This window comes from Carlito syrichta, unplaced genomic scaffold (assembly GCF_000164805.1).
Source record: "Carlito syrichta isolate Samal-C Ts95f unplaced genomic scaffold, Tarsius_syrichta-2.0.1 Scaffold305768, whole genome shotgun sequence".
Classification (NCBI taxonomy): domain Eukaryota; kingdom Metazoa; phylum Chordata; class Mammalia; order Primates; family Tarsiidae; genus Carlito; species Carlito syrichta.
The window spans coordinates 304,951-318,576 of record NW_007249864.1 but is presented as its reverse complement, the minus strand read 5'-3'; positions in this window follow the sequence as shown (position 1 = coordinate 318,576).

Below are 13,626 nucleotides of genomic sequence, written 5' to 3'. Positions count from 1 at the left end.
AGCATGAAATCCTGTGAGACTACAGATTCAATGGAACTTCAAGACCATTTACTGGGTTTTTCTCTATGAATCCCACTGATTTCTAAGAAGTGTTCCATGTAGTGTAGACCTTGATGGGAGAGGGAGAGCAAAGAAGTTGGGGAGAATAACTGCTTGCAATGTGCAAGAAACGCTGCCTAGATCATTCTGCCCTATGAGAGAAGGTGGAGGATGGGAGGAATTTAGAAATTGAAGATAAAAGGGAAACAAGCAATGTTTTATTTTGGCATAGGTAAAACTTACAGCAGCTGAGGAAGGAAAAAGGGGGAAAACTCCAACTATTGAGGGAGAAAGACCATTTTACATTGGACAATGGATAGCAATAGTTATAACAAAGGAAAAGACAGGAAAAATATCTGAAAAACATCCATGAGTTCCTAGGACACAATGCCTGCCAAAATCTTAAACTGACTAGAATAAGAAACTCCTGGCACTAAGCTAATAAGTCTTATGTAACAAATAACAGCATAACACTACTGGGAGGGACAAAAGAGAGAAACAAGAGCCTGAAAAATAGCCCTTTTAATTAACATTTTGAGAAGGCTTACGTTTGGAATCTAAAATGCTCCAGTAAATCTACCCTCACTCTCTAACCAAAGTATTGCTACAAGACTTGAAGACTAGGGTCTTCTAAGGGCAACCATATCAACAACAAACTTTAAACAGAGCCAATCCTCTAACTAGGTTAACTCAAACATTCACAACAAAATGTCGAAGAAAAAAAAATGTAAGCCGAGCTTGGTGGCTCAGCCTGTAATTCCAGCACTTTGGGAGGCTGAGGTGAGTGAATTGCCTGAGCTTGCAGGTTCGAGACCTGCCTGGGCAACTTGGTGAGATCTCATCTCTACAATAAATCAAAAATTAATTGGGCGTCATAGTGCACACTTGTAGTTCCAGCTACTTGGAAGGCTGAGGCAGAAGGATCACCAGAGCCCAGCGGGTCGAGGCTGCAGTGGCCAGGAGTGGCTGCTGCACTCCAGTCTGGGTGCCAGAGTGAGACTCCAACTCAAAAAAAAAGAAAAAGAAAAAAGTGTATTGCTCATTTCCAGGAATAAAGATTATTTACCTCAGTCTATAATGTCTTACATAAAATATCTGGTTTTCCAAACAAAATAAAAATCATATGAAAAGGAAATATGTTCTAACTCATAAGTGAACCCTGATCATTTGTCATAATACTACACAAAAGGGATTGGCAATAGTGGGGCATTGCCAAGGGAAGGGTAGGAAGGGAGGCACATAACAGCAGTGAGGGTACCTGATCCCAAATTAGGCGAAGTGAGGATTAATGAGAGGCTCCAACTTCACCTGTGTGATGACCACATATATACCTAATCCTGAATTGTGCCCTACATTTTTAAAATTAAAAAAAAGAAATATAAAATATACGTTGAAGCAACAAAATAATCAACAGAACATTCAATATGGTACAGATATTGAATCTATCTAGCATGCCTTTTAAGATAACTGTACTTAATATGTTAAAGGGAAAAAAAAAGATCTTGGACAGCATGAAACAGCCGATGAGGAACATAATCAGAGAGACAGAATCCATAAGAATTAAATAGTGCAGCTAGAAATAAAAAAAGACAGGAACAGAAATGAAGACGCCTCCAGCAAGCTCATGAATAGATTTGACACAAATGAGAAAAGAAGCAAAGTACTTTAAGAGAGGTCAAGAAACCCATAGCAGAGGTGAAGGGTAGAGAAGGGAAACAGAAAGAAAATAAAAGAAAATGAAACAAAATCACAGAGCATTCAAAAAACATTGGACAATATCAAATGGTCTAACATGCCAATAACTGGAATCTCGGAAGAGAGAAAAAGGGAAGAAGGAATATTTGAAATAAAAACAACTGTTGAGAATTTTCCAAAATTATTAATAGATTGATAAAACACATTTTCAAAAGCTTAGAGAAAACCATGCAAGATAATTACCAGACAAGCAAGATATTTATCAGACAAACAAAAAAGGGAACATTCATGGCTCACAGAACTACTCTACAAGATATGTTAAAAGAAGTTCTTCAGACAGAAACTATATGCAACAAAACTGTGACCTAGATCTACATATAGAAAATAAAATAAACATTAGGAATAGAATATTCAAAAATGTAATGAAATTTGTTTTGTTGTATTTAGTTACAGTAAAATTTAACTGGCTGTCTAAAGCATAAACAGAAATATTTCATAATGTGTTTATAACATATGTAAAAGTAAGCAACATGACAGCATGGCCCAAATTATGGGAGAAAAGTTTTGGAGATATAGTATCAAAAGGTCCTTATATTTCATGCTAAGTGGTATTATTTTAATGCAGACTATTTAATTTAAAAGTTTTAATTAATTAATTAATTAAGAATTGGAGTCTCGCTCCATAGCCCAGACTGGAGTGCAGTGGCAAGCAAGCTCACGGCCATCCCAGCGTCGACCTGCTGAGCTCCAGCAATCCTTCCACCTCAGCCTTCCAAGTAGCCAGAACTGCAGGTGGGGGCTACCATGCCTGGCTCTCTCTTTTTTTTTTTTTTGATTTGTTGTAGAGACAAGGTCTTGCCAAGTTACCTGGGCTACTCTTGAACCTGCGGACTCAGGCAATTCACTTTCCTAGGTCTCCCAAAGTGCTGGGATTACAGGCTGAGCAACCGAGTCCAGCCAGTTTTATTTTAAAGGTAAAAGTAAGATGCCAATCGAGAAAAAATAGCACACAAAAAGTTCCGATTTAACCCAAGGCAAGATAGTGAAAAGGAAGGAAAGAAGCAAAGAAACAATGGGCACAAATTAAGTATGTTGAGAAGATGGTTGAATTTAATCAATTGTATCAATAATGACATTATATGTGAATTGTCTAAACACAACAAACAGTTAAAAGATAAAGATTATTAGATTGGATAAAAAGACAAGGCCCATCTGTTTGCAACAAACTTACTTTAAATATAAATATATAAATACCTTCAAAGCCAAAAAAATAAGATGTACATATGACGGTAGATCTACATTATTATCAAATAAAATAAAACATAAAGATATAGATAGGTTAAAGTGAAATGTATAAATGAGAGTAGAACAATATTATCCAGTAAAGTACATAATCAAATAAAGCAAAAAGAAAGAAAGAGAAAGAAAGAAAAAGAAAGAAAGAAAGAAAAAGAAAAAGAAAGAAAGAAAGAAAGAAAGAAAGAAAGAAAGAAAGAAAGAAAGAAGGAAAGAAAGAAAGAAAGAAAAAGAAAAAGAAAGAAACCTCTCCAAGGATATACGCATTCTAATTCCCCAGACCTGTGATTATGCTACCATACATGACCAAAGGGACTCCATGGAAGTGATTAAGTTAATGATATTAGGAAAGGGAGATTATCCCCGCTAATTCAGAAAGACCAATGTACTCGCAAGGGCTCTTAAGAGATGGAAGTGGGAGACAGGAGGATGAGAGGAAGAAATTTGAGGATGAAAGCAGAGGTCATGGAGAAGAGAGAGATTTGATGCTACATTGCAGGCTTTGAAGACAGAGAAAGAGGCTAAGGGATAAGGAATGCAGGCTCCAAAAGTTGTAAAAGACAAGGAAATAAATCATCTCCTAGACCCTCCAGAACTAACATAACCCTGGTGTTACCTTGATTTCAGCTCAGTGAAATATAATTTATAATTTGTTTCTACAGAAGTGTATAATGAAATTTAATTGTTTTAAATAATAAAGTTTGTTGCTGTTTGTCATAGTAGAAATAGAAGCTAATACAGCTTCAGCACACAGACATTGTCAGACATAAAGATGAATGTTGCATAATTTTGATAAGATATGACAGTCCTAATTGTACATGAATGTAACAGAGTCAAAATACCTGAGGCAAATATTGATAGAACCAAGAAGTAGACAAATTAGCATTATAGTGGCAGACTTTGAAACTCTTCTTTCAGTCTTTGACAATACAAGTAGATAAATAATCTGTGATAAATTAGAAGACATTAACACCACTATTATATGTTTTTAAATGAATTCACATTATAGAAAATCTATACAACAGCACAGTGCAATTTTATTTCAAGTACACGTGTAACATTCTCCAATATTCTGGGCTATAGAATAAACCTCAACAATTTAAAATGCCTAAATCATGAAAAAATGTGCTGTCAGACCATAGCCTAATTAAACCAGAAATCAGTTAAAAAATGTGGAAAATACTCAAATAAATTTAAATTACTTCTAAATAGATTTAAATTACTTCTAAATAAGAAAGAGGCCTCAAGGGAAACTTAAAAAATATTATATATTAAGCACAAATTAAAATATAACATAACAAAATATATAGAATGCAGCATAAACAGTGCTTTAAAATACATTTAAGCCGGGATCGGTGGCTCAGCCTGTAATCCCGCACCTTTGGGAGTCTGAGGTGAGTGAATTGCCTGAGCCCGAGGGTTTGAGACCCACCTAGGCAACTTGGCGAGACCTCATCTCTACAATAAATCAAAAAATTAGCCCATGGTAGCGCGCGCCTGTAATTCCAGCTACTTGGAAGGCTGAGGCGGAAAGATTGCCCAAGTCCAGCAGGTCGAGGCTGCGGTGGCCAGGAGCGGCCACTGCACTCCAGTCTGGGCGACAGAGTGAGACTTCAACTCAAAAAAATAAAACAAAAATAAATAAGGAAATAAATAAAAATTTTTAAAAAATTAAAAAGGAAAAAAGGAAATACATTTATATTTTAGATGCAATTTTTTAAAAATCTTAAATTAGTAACCTCAGCTTTTACTTCAAGAAACTACAAAAAATAGCATCGAGTAACCCTCTCCGGTCCCCTCCCATTGTGGGAACTTTTTTATCCTCTCAATAAATCTTGCTTTCTCACTTAAAATAAAAATAAAATAACATTAAATTAAGTTAAAAATCAGAACAAAATAAACCCAAAGCAAGAAAAAGAAGGGAAATAGTAAATAACAGAAATCAATAATATTAAAAAAATTAAAAATTGATGAAGCTAAAGTCTGTTTTATTGAAAAATATCAAAGAAATCTTTAACCATGCTGATAAAGTTTAACAAAGAAGGTATAAATTACAATGTCTGGAGCAAAATAGTCACTATCACCATACATTGCATACCTTACAAACATTAAAAGTATAATAACTACCAAAATCCAGTCAAGAAGGAATAGATTACCTGAATAGTTTTATCTCTATTTGAGTTATTGAATAATTGAATTTTTGGCAAAATAACCTACAAGAAGAAAATTCCTGGGCCAAATGGTTTCTCTGATGAATTCTATCAAACATTAAAATGAATAATACCAAATGTACACAAGAATTATATTAAGAGGAAAACAACAAACACATGCATACATAAATATATTTTGGATCTACCCTCCTTTGATCATCTCTATTGTTAGCATCTCTGTTCATGAACCATCAGCCTATCATTTGTGTTATTGCAATGACTTTTTGACTGGTTTTCTTGGATATAGTACTGATTTGGCCAGCATCGAAAAATGATACACACACATCTCAGTAGTTGTGACTTAAAGCCCTTTAAAATTTGTTGTATTAGAACAACCTCAAATTTCTTCTGTTTTGAGTAGAAATGTCACTCTGTCACCCAGTATGAAGAGCAGTGACATGCTCACCGCCACCGCAGCTTTGACTTGCTAGGTTCAGGCAATTTCATTTCAATCAGATTATGCAAGATCAAGCTTTTGTTTTCTATTTGATATTATTTTGTTCCATTCCTTTTCTAACTTACTAAGTCTCTGATACCACAGTGCATCTAAAGCATATTCAAATTAATCAAGTTCATCTCTGTCCAGGGGATCATCTCTATACCTAGAGTGTTCTTAACCACTCTGCAAATGATCAGCTTCTTCCATTTCATAGGTAAGGATTTAAATGTCACTTCTTTGGCTTTTTCTGACTGCTGAAAATAGGTGTCTATCTTAGATTCTTATTTTTATACTTGATAAAATGTATTACAAATTGCAAGTATAGAATATATTGGTCATATGTGGGAATAGTATAATTTTAGTCCTCTCTCTGATACGAATACATAAGAGGTCAGAAACCGAAGTCTTTAAGAAAGAATTCACGTCCATTAGAGAGAAATTCTAAAGCAAATTAGTGACTTCCAAAAGCGTCTTGTTATTTTTGTAGAATTTTAAACTTGGATGTTCTTCAAAAATCACCTGAAACCCTTATAAAAACACAAATTATTGGGCCACATCTTCATAATTTATAATTCAACAGATCTGGGTGGGGGACCAAGAATTCATATGTCTAATAAGTTTTCATCTGAAAGTGATGATGCGGGTGCAAAGAGCACTCTTTCAGATCATTGATTTATTCACATTTTCCTGGAGTAATGCCTCTTGGCACTTATAATTTAAGTTAAGAATCAATAGCAGTTTACAATGCAGATATCTAAACAGTTTGGTTGATTAGCTAGTTTGACTCAAAACTTTCAATTAAGATAAAATGTACCTCTACTCTCTATTTTTATAAAAGTGACAGATTTTGCTGTTGTATTTTTCTGTCATTTGGTACACAAAGATAAGAACTCCATTGTTTTCACATTACTCTACTATAAAGATAGACTTGATGCATCTAAAGTGAAAGCCAGCCGGGCTCGGTGGCTCAGCCTATAATCCCCTGCCTTTGGGAGGCTGAGGTGAGTGGATTGCCTGAGCCCGCGGGTTCAAGACTCGCCTGGGCAGCGAGACCTCATCTCTACAATAAATCAAAAAATCAGCCGGGCACCTAGCGCATGCCTGTAATTCCGGCTACTCAGAAGGCTGAGGGGGAAGGATCGTAGGCGCCCAGCAGGTCGAGGCTGCGGTGGCCGAAACGGCCACTGGGAGCGACAGAGTGAGACTCCAACTAAAAAAATAAAATAAAATAAAAAATAAAATGAAATCCATAGTGTTTTCAACAAAGATTTGTGAAACACACTTTAAATAATTGTGGGAAATTACACAGCGCATTATAGTAGGCCGAAAAATTGCCCCTCAAAGATGTACACATCCTAAAACCTGTGAATATGTTGCCTTACATAGTAAAAGTGATTGCAGGTGGGATTAAATTAAGAATCATGAGACAAAGGTATTATTTTGGAATATCTGGGTAGGCCCAATGTAATTGCAAGTTTCCTTAGAAATGGAAGACGAAGGTAGAGAAGACAGAATCAGAGAGAATGCAGCAATCTAACAAGAGGTCTAAGTGATGTTATTACTGACTTTTAAGAGGGGATGAAAATAGGTTGCATAATGGATTCAAATAGCTAATAGAAGTTAGAAGGAATACATTCTAATGTTTGATAGCAAACAGAGTGACTATATTTAAACAGTGCATTATGTATTTCAAAATAGCTAGAAGTCTTGGAATGTTCCCAAAAGTTAGAAATGATAAATATCCAAGGCAATAAATACCCAAAGTTTTTGTTGTTGTTTGTTTGTTTGTTTGTTTTGAGTTGGAGTCTCACTCTGTCGCCCAGACTGGAGTGCAGTGGCCGCTCCCGGCCACCGCAGCCTCGACCTGCTGGGCTCCGGCGATCCTGCCGCCTCAGCCTTCCAAGTAGCAGGAACTACAGGCGCGCGCTACCACGACTGGCTAGTTTTTGTTTTATTGTAGAGATGAGGTCTTGCAAAGTTGCCCAGGTGGGTCTCGAACCCGTGGGCTCACGCAATTCACTCACCTCAGCCTCCCAAAGCGCGGGATTACAGGCTGAGCCACCGAAGCCGGTTTAAATACCCAAAGTTGATCATTGCACAGTCTATGCATTTAACAAATGTCTCAAGTACCCCAAAAAACCTACATGTATTTTGTATCAATTAAAAAATTAAAGATTAACTGGGAGTCAAGACATGTGGCCAATCCTTAAAAATTTTAAAATGAAAGGAAAGAGATTCTCCCCAATGACCCCCAAAAGCCACATAGTTCTGCCAACTGATTTTAGCCCAGTGAGACCCATTTTGGCCCTCTGATCTCCAGAACTATAAAATAATTAATGTATTGTTTTTAGCCACAAAGTTTGTAGCAATTTGTTACAACAGCAACAGAGGATCAATACACATTGGCACAACTATTACTCATAAATTATATCATTTGCTAACCACTTTAAATAAAGCATGACATATAATAAGCATAGAAAAAAATGTTTCTTATTTGGAATTAAAATTACTATGTCCAACCCTGAGATTCTGTGTAATTTTTATTTTGAAACAGATCTTCTGTTCTTCAGTAAAAGTGCATAACTGAGCCTATATCTAAATTGAATAAATATTTCATGTTTATCCACTGATTATTTGCTTTTGTGCACTTCTCACCTAGTAAAATGTAAATTAAAGAATATGGATATACTGTTTATAAAACTATTCTCAGTACCAATCACACTGCCCTGCATTAAGCATAACTACTTTTATCATAATTATAGATAAATGGTACCTTGCTGTATATAATCTATAAATGCCTGCACATTTATTGAACTATACACCATGGACAACTGTTATATTAATGCAAAATTATTCTGTGTGTTTTTAAAAAAATGACTTTCGAGAATTCCCTTCCCTAAGTATGCCACACATAACCAATTCTCAGTGCTTGATACATAGTGAAGTTAGATATGCATTATTGTCCAGCTATAGAGGTACAGCCATCTAATAATTCCCCTGAGATAAACTTATGGAAGAGAAATTGAAGAATCAAAGCAAACAGGATTTTTTTTTTTTTTTTAGAAAACTCTAGCAATGGGAATGACAAGCATGAGAGTCCACTCTAATCAGTCCTCGCTCATAATTATTCATTTTAGTTGTTAGTGTGAATGGTGATATATATCCTAAAATGGTTGAATTTTCATTTCTTTTATGATTATGGAAAACTTTCAACACAATGTGTGAAAGTTTACCCACATAAATGAACAGCGTACCATAAGTGTTATCAGTATTAAACTTCTCTTTCATTCAACAATAGCTCCAGTGCGTAGGTCAGTAGAAACAGAACACACATTCCATAACATTATGTGATAGTATAAGCGTGGAATAATTTTTATCCTCTTCCTACTGGAGAGATGTATTACAAGCACAGAATGCAATTTAAAAAGTTATATTACCTATATAATAATAGAACAAACATATGGGATAGAATTACTTTCTGATAATAAGTATTAAAAAGTAATCAGAAAATGTAAGGTTTTGAATAAAGGGCAAATAAGAAATCTATAATAATATGTCCAGTAGGAGTGAAGAAAAACATATGAAATATGAGAAAAGAGCAAAGCTAAAGTGCGGAAAGAAGAAAAATGATTTGAGAAGTAAAAAAGTCAGGCTTCCATACTTCCATTTGTTTTGCATCATCATGTATACTGTCTGCATGTTTGTCACTGACTAACCCTAGTCATACTCATCATAAACATTTTAGATATTTGGAGTTTATGAAAAGTTATATTAGTAAAGAGGTAAAAGGTAAAGTTCAGGAATATTTGATGAATTCCAGAACTTGCTGTGAATATTTATGTTCTACGTAATGCAGTCCTTTTTGCCAAACTCATTTGTGACTATTCTAAACATTACTAATTATAAGCAATATCTATGTTCATACTAAATAAAAAAATGTGCACTCTGTAATCTGTATCCTTAAAGACAATGTCTTTAGGTTATTCCAGGAAATAATGCCTTTAGAATGTTTATGTAGACATGAATATTCTCAATTATAAATCTTGTGAGAGTAGAAATTCACTCTGTACACCAAGATATTTAGCATTAGAAGTTACTGGTTAAAATACAAAGGAAAGGTTAGTGGGCAGCAGTGATTAGAAAAAGTAAAAAGAGATTTTACAACCATCACTCATTTGTCAACTTACTCTATTATCATTGAATAGTATTTCTTTGTGTGATTAGTATTAAGCTCCTAATATTAAAAGATTTGTGAATTCATGACTTTGAATAGTCATGAATTTCTGAATATGTGATGTGAGCACCTAATTTGAAATGTAGAGAGAGCACGGGTCTCAATGTGTGAAAACTGAAATTCTAGTTTAAGCTCTGGGATTTACTATGTGTGTTAACTTTGTAAACCATTTAAGCCTTCTGAGACTCAATCTCACCATTTTTAATGTGTTTTGTTATAAAAATCATTAAGACTTAAAGGAGATACAGAATGTAAAGGCAATTTGTTGAATATTATATTTGATATAAATGCGTTATTTTAGAAGTAATTAATTTTCAAAGTTGCTCTCCTTCTTGTAAAAACCTTTGTTTTCTGACTTCCTGCTGTGTGTGTTTAGTGGGGACTGTTGGTTACTCCATTTAGCTTCCATGGTACCAGGGATGGGAGGGTTACTTTCCCCACCTCCAAATCAATGAAATTTCTTTCATGAAAATTTTAAAATTGGAATTAAAGGATACAAGTTCTGTTTGATGATAAAGATATGATCATATACTCTTTAAAAAAAGAATAAAACCAGCATTCAGGTATAGCTGATATTTAGATAAAAGTTATGCTGGTAATTCCTTAGCATCCTGCCGCCGAGTAGCTGGAATTACAGGTATGCACTACCACGCCCAGCTGTTTTTTTGATTTATTGTAGGGATGAGGTCTCGCCAAGTTGCCCAGCCATGTCTCGAACCCACGGGCTCAGGCAATCCACTCACCTCAGCCTCCCAAAGGCACGGGATTACAGGCTGAGCCACCGAGCCCGGTTTATTCATACTCTTTAGATGTGTTTTTTTTTTTTCCCTGAGTCAAATGATTTTTATTTTTGCCTGAATTACATCAGTTGAGTTTTGGCAACCTAAAAGCAAAAGATGATCTCATAGAATTATAAATAAAGGCTCAACATATTTTAGCTTGCTAGTGATATTTCAGCCCACAACCTGTGTTGCCTGGAGATGGTAAACTTATTGTTCATTATAATAAATTTACTGGGTGTTAAGTGGTAAGATAAAGATGCGCTTATTCATACTAACACTCACTCATAGTGATAGTTAATGGAGATAAGGCATATAGTTTTAAAGATAGCTTCCATAAAGAAAATGTGATTCTGCCAAAATCTTAGGCCCTTTATACTGGAATCAAATGTTTTACACAGCCCTGAGACCACTTTATCTAACTCAGTGTGGTATTAAATATTCATTGGTTGGTCACTGTGAAAAAAACTGTTGTGATGTTTTAGAAGGTAAATGAATGTATCACATTTATATATTTTACCCAAATCTAGTTCATAATAGATGCTTTAAAAATAGTTGCTCTGCAATAAAATTATTTGTTAATTTATGTATTTCTATCTTTTAATTTATTCATTATACCTGATTATTTTTGACATAATTCAATTCAAAGCCTAAAAGGATTTTTTTGTTTTTTGTATTTTCTTCCTTTTCAGTACTATTATTGGGAAAAATCACAGTGCAGAAGAAAGCTGGCTTCACCCCCTTACATGAAAACACACAGAAGGAAGATGAAAAAAAGTACACTGTGCTGGGATATTTACCATCAACAAACCAGAACTCATATATGAGGATGGAACAGATTCTAGGATCCCAGAGAAGTGAAAAAACTCTGCAAACAGCCTAGGTGAATTAAACTTCCATATTCACAATGTCTTTCTCCTCTCATTCTTCCCTGCAACAAACCTGCAGAAAACCTTCCTCCAACTCATGATTTCTACTCTGGAAAAAGTGAGATTAAAATGGCCAATCAGTTTTCTCACCATTTTGAGTTCTCTGGAAGGAGACCTGTCCTTGTCTTAACCCACAGGAAGAATTTTAACTCCTGAAGTGGGAAATAATTCTAAAGAAAGGAGGAGAAAAAATGGGGGAGGGGGTAAAGTACCATTCCCATCCCTGAAAATGCTATCCTTTCAGAAAAGGGAACACCAAATTAGAATGGCTGTTCAACAGCACCATATATAGGAAGTATATTCCATGGGTCCCTTAGGTAAAAACTATAACCAGACTTTTTACATCGCTGGGAAATGTCTTTGGGACCTATCCCATCAAGTACAGGTAGCGCTGGGCTTAAGACACCACATAGAGCTGAAAAAAGAAGGCAGAAATTTAGCATTAAAGATTTCCTGAACAAATATATTCAATTAAAAATACAGAAAGAAAAATGGAATAAAAATCATCTTTTAATCTAAAGGCATAGAAATATTCCCACAAGAAACAAAAACAAGAGGAACAATGACTTCTCTGAAAGGACAAAACAAAAATCCAGTGATTAACCTTAAAAACATGGTGATTGTAGAGCTCTGACCAGAAATTCAAAGTAACAAATGCAAGAAAACTTAGTGACCTCAAAGATAACACAGAAAAGCAATCAGTAATATTTCAAAGAAATATAACAAAAAAGCTTGAAATAATAATAATAAGCTAATAGAAATCTTGGAATTGAGAAATACATTTGCTGAACTAAAGAATTCAATGAGATTCTCAACAGCAGAATGTACCTTTCAGAGGACACAGTCAGTGAACTTAAAACTGGCTATTTGAAAATACAAAAGGCAGAAAACAAAACAAAACAAAACAAAAAAGAGTGGAGACTGCTTTCAAGATGTTAAAAAAAAAATCGCCTAAAAAAATTAAACTAAGATTTATTGGTGTTCAAGAGAGAGCTGAGTAGAATAGAGTAAGGAGTAGAAAACTTATTTAAAGAAATCACAAAAGAAAATTTTTCAAAACTTGGGGAAAATGTAAGTATCCAGGCGCAGGAATATTTAAAGGCACAAAATAGATGCAACACAAAGAAGACTACTCCAAAGCATGCAATAATAAAATCTTGAAGGTCCTGAACAAATAAAGGATCCTAAAAGCAACAAGAAATAAGAAGTAAATAATATATACAATAGCTCCAATTTGTCCGGCAACAGACTTCTCAATGGAAACCATATAAGCCAGAAGGGAGAGGAATAATATTTTCAAAGTGATCAAATAAAAAACAAAAATGCTCATCATCTAGGAATATTATATCCAGTAAAATTATTCTTTAAATATAAAAAGGGAAAAAAATGAAATAAATAAGCATAAAGGAGAGATAAAGCATTTTGCAGGCAAACAAAACCTGAGAGAATTCATGACTGTAAAACCAATCCGACAAAAAAATGCTAAAAAGGAGATATTCAATCTGGAAGAATAAAACACTAATATGCAAAAAGAAAAAGTTTGAAGGTAGAAAACCCACTGTTAAAATTAAGAAAATGAACAAACCCAGTACACTCTAACACTATAATTGTGGCATGTAATCCATTCACAAGACCAGTATAAAACCGAAAAGACACATTTATCCAAACAATAATAGCAACAACAATCTGTTAAGAGACAGATAATATAAAAATTAAGATAACTAAGTTAAATGAAGGGAGATGGAGTTGAAGTGTGTAATTTGTGTGTGTTTTGCTCATTTGTTTCTATTAATGTGTGATCCAATAAAAGTTGGCCTTTAAAATAACTTATATCAAGAAATGATTACAAAAGTTAGGAGACAGTCCACAGAATAGAAAGAATTATTTCTATTGTATAATAGAATGTATGCCAATGTATAACTGACAAAGATGTAACATCCAGAATCTACAAGAACTCAAACGATCTGAAAAAAAAACAAAAGCCCCATTAAAAAGTAGATGAATG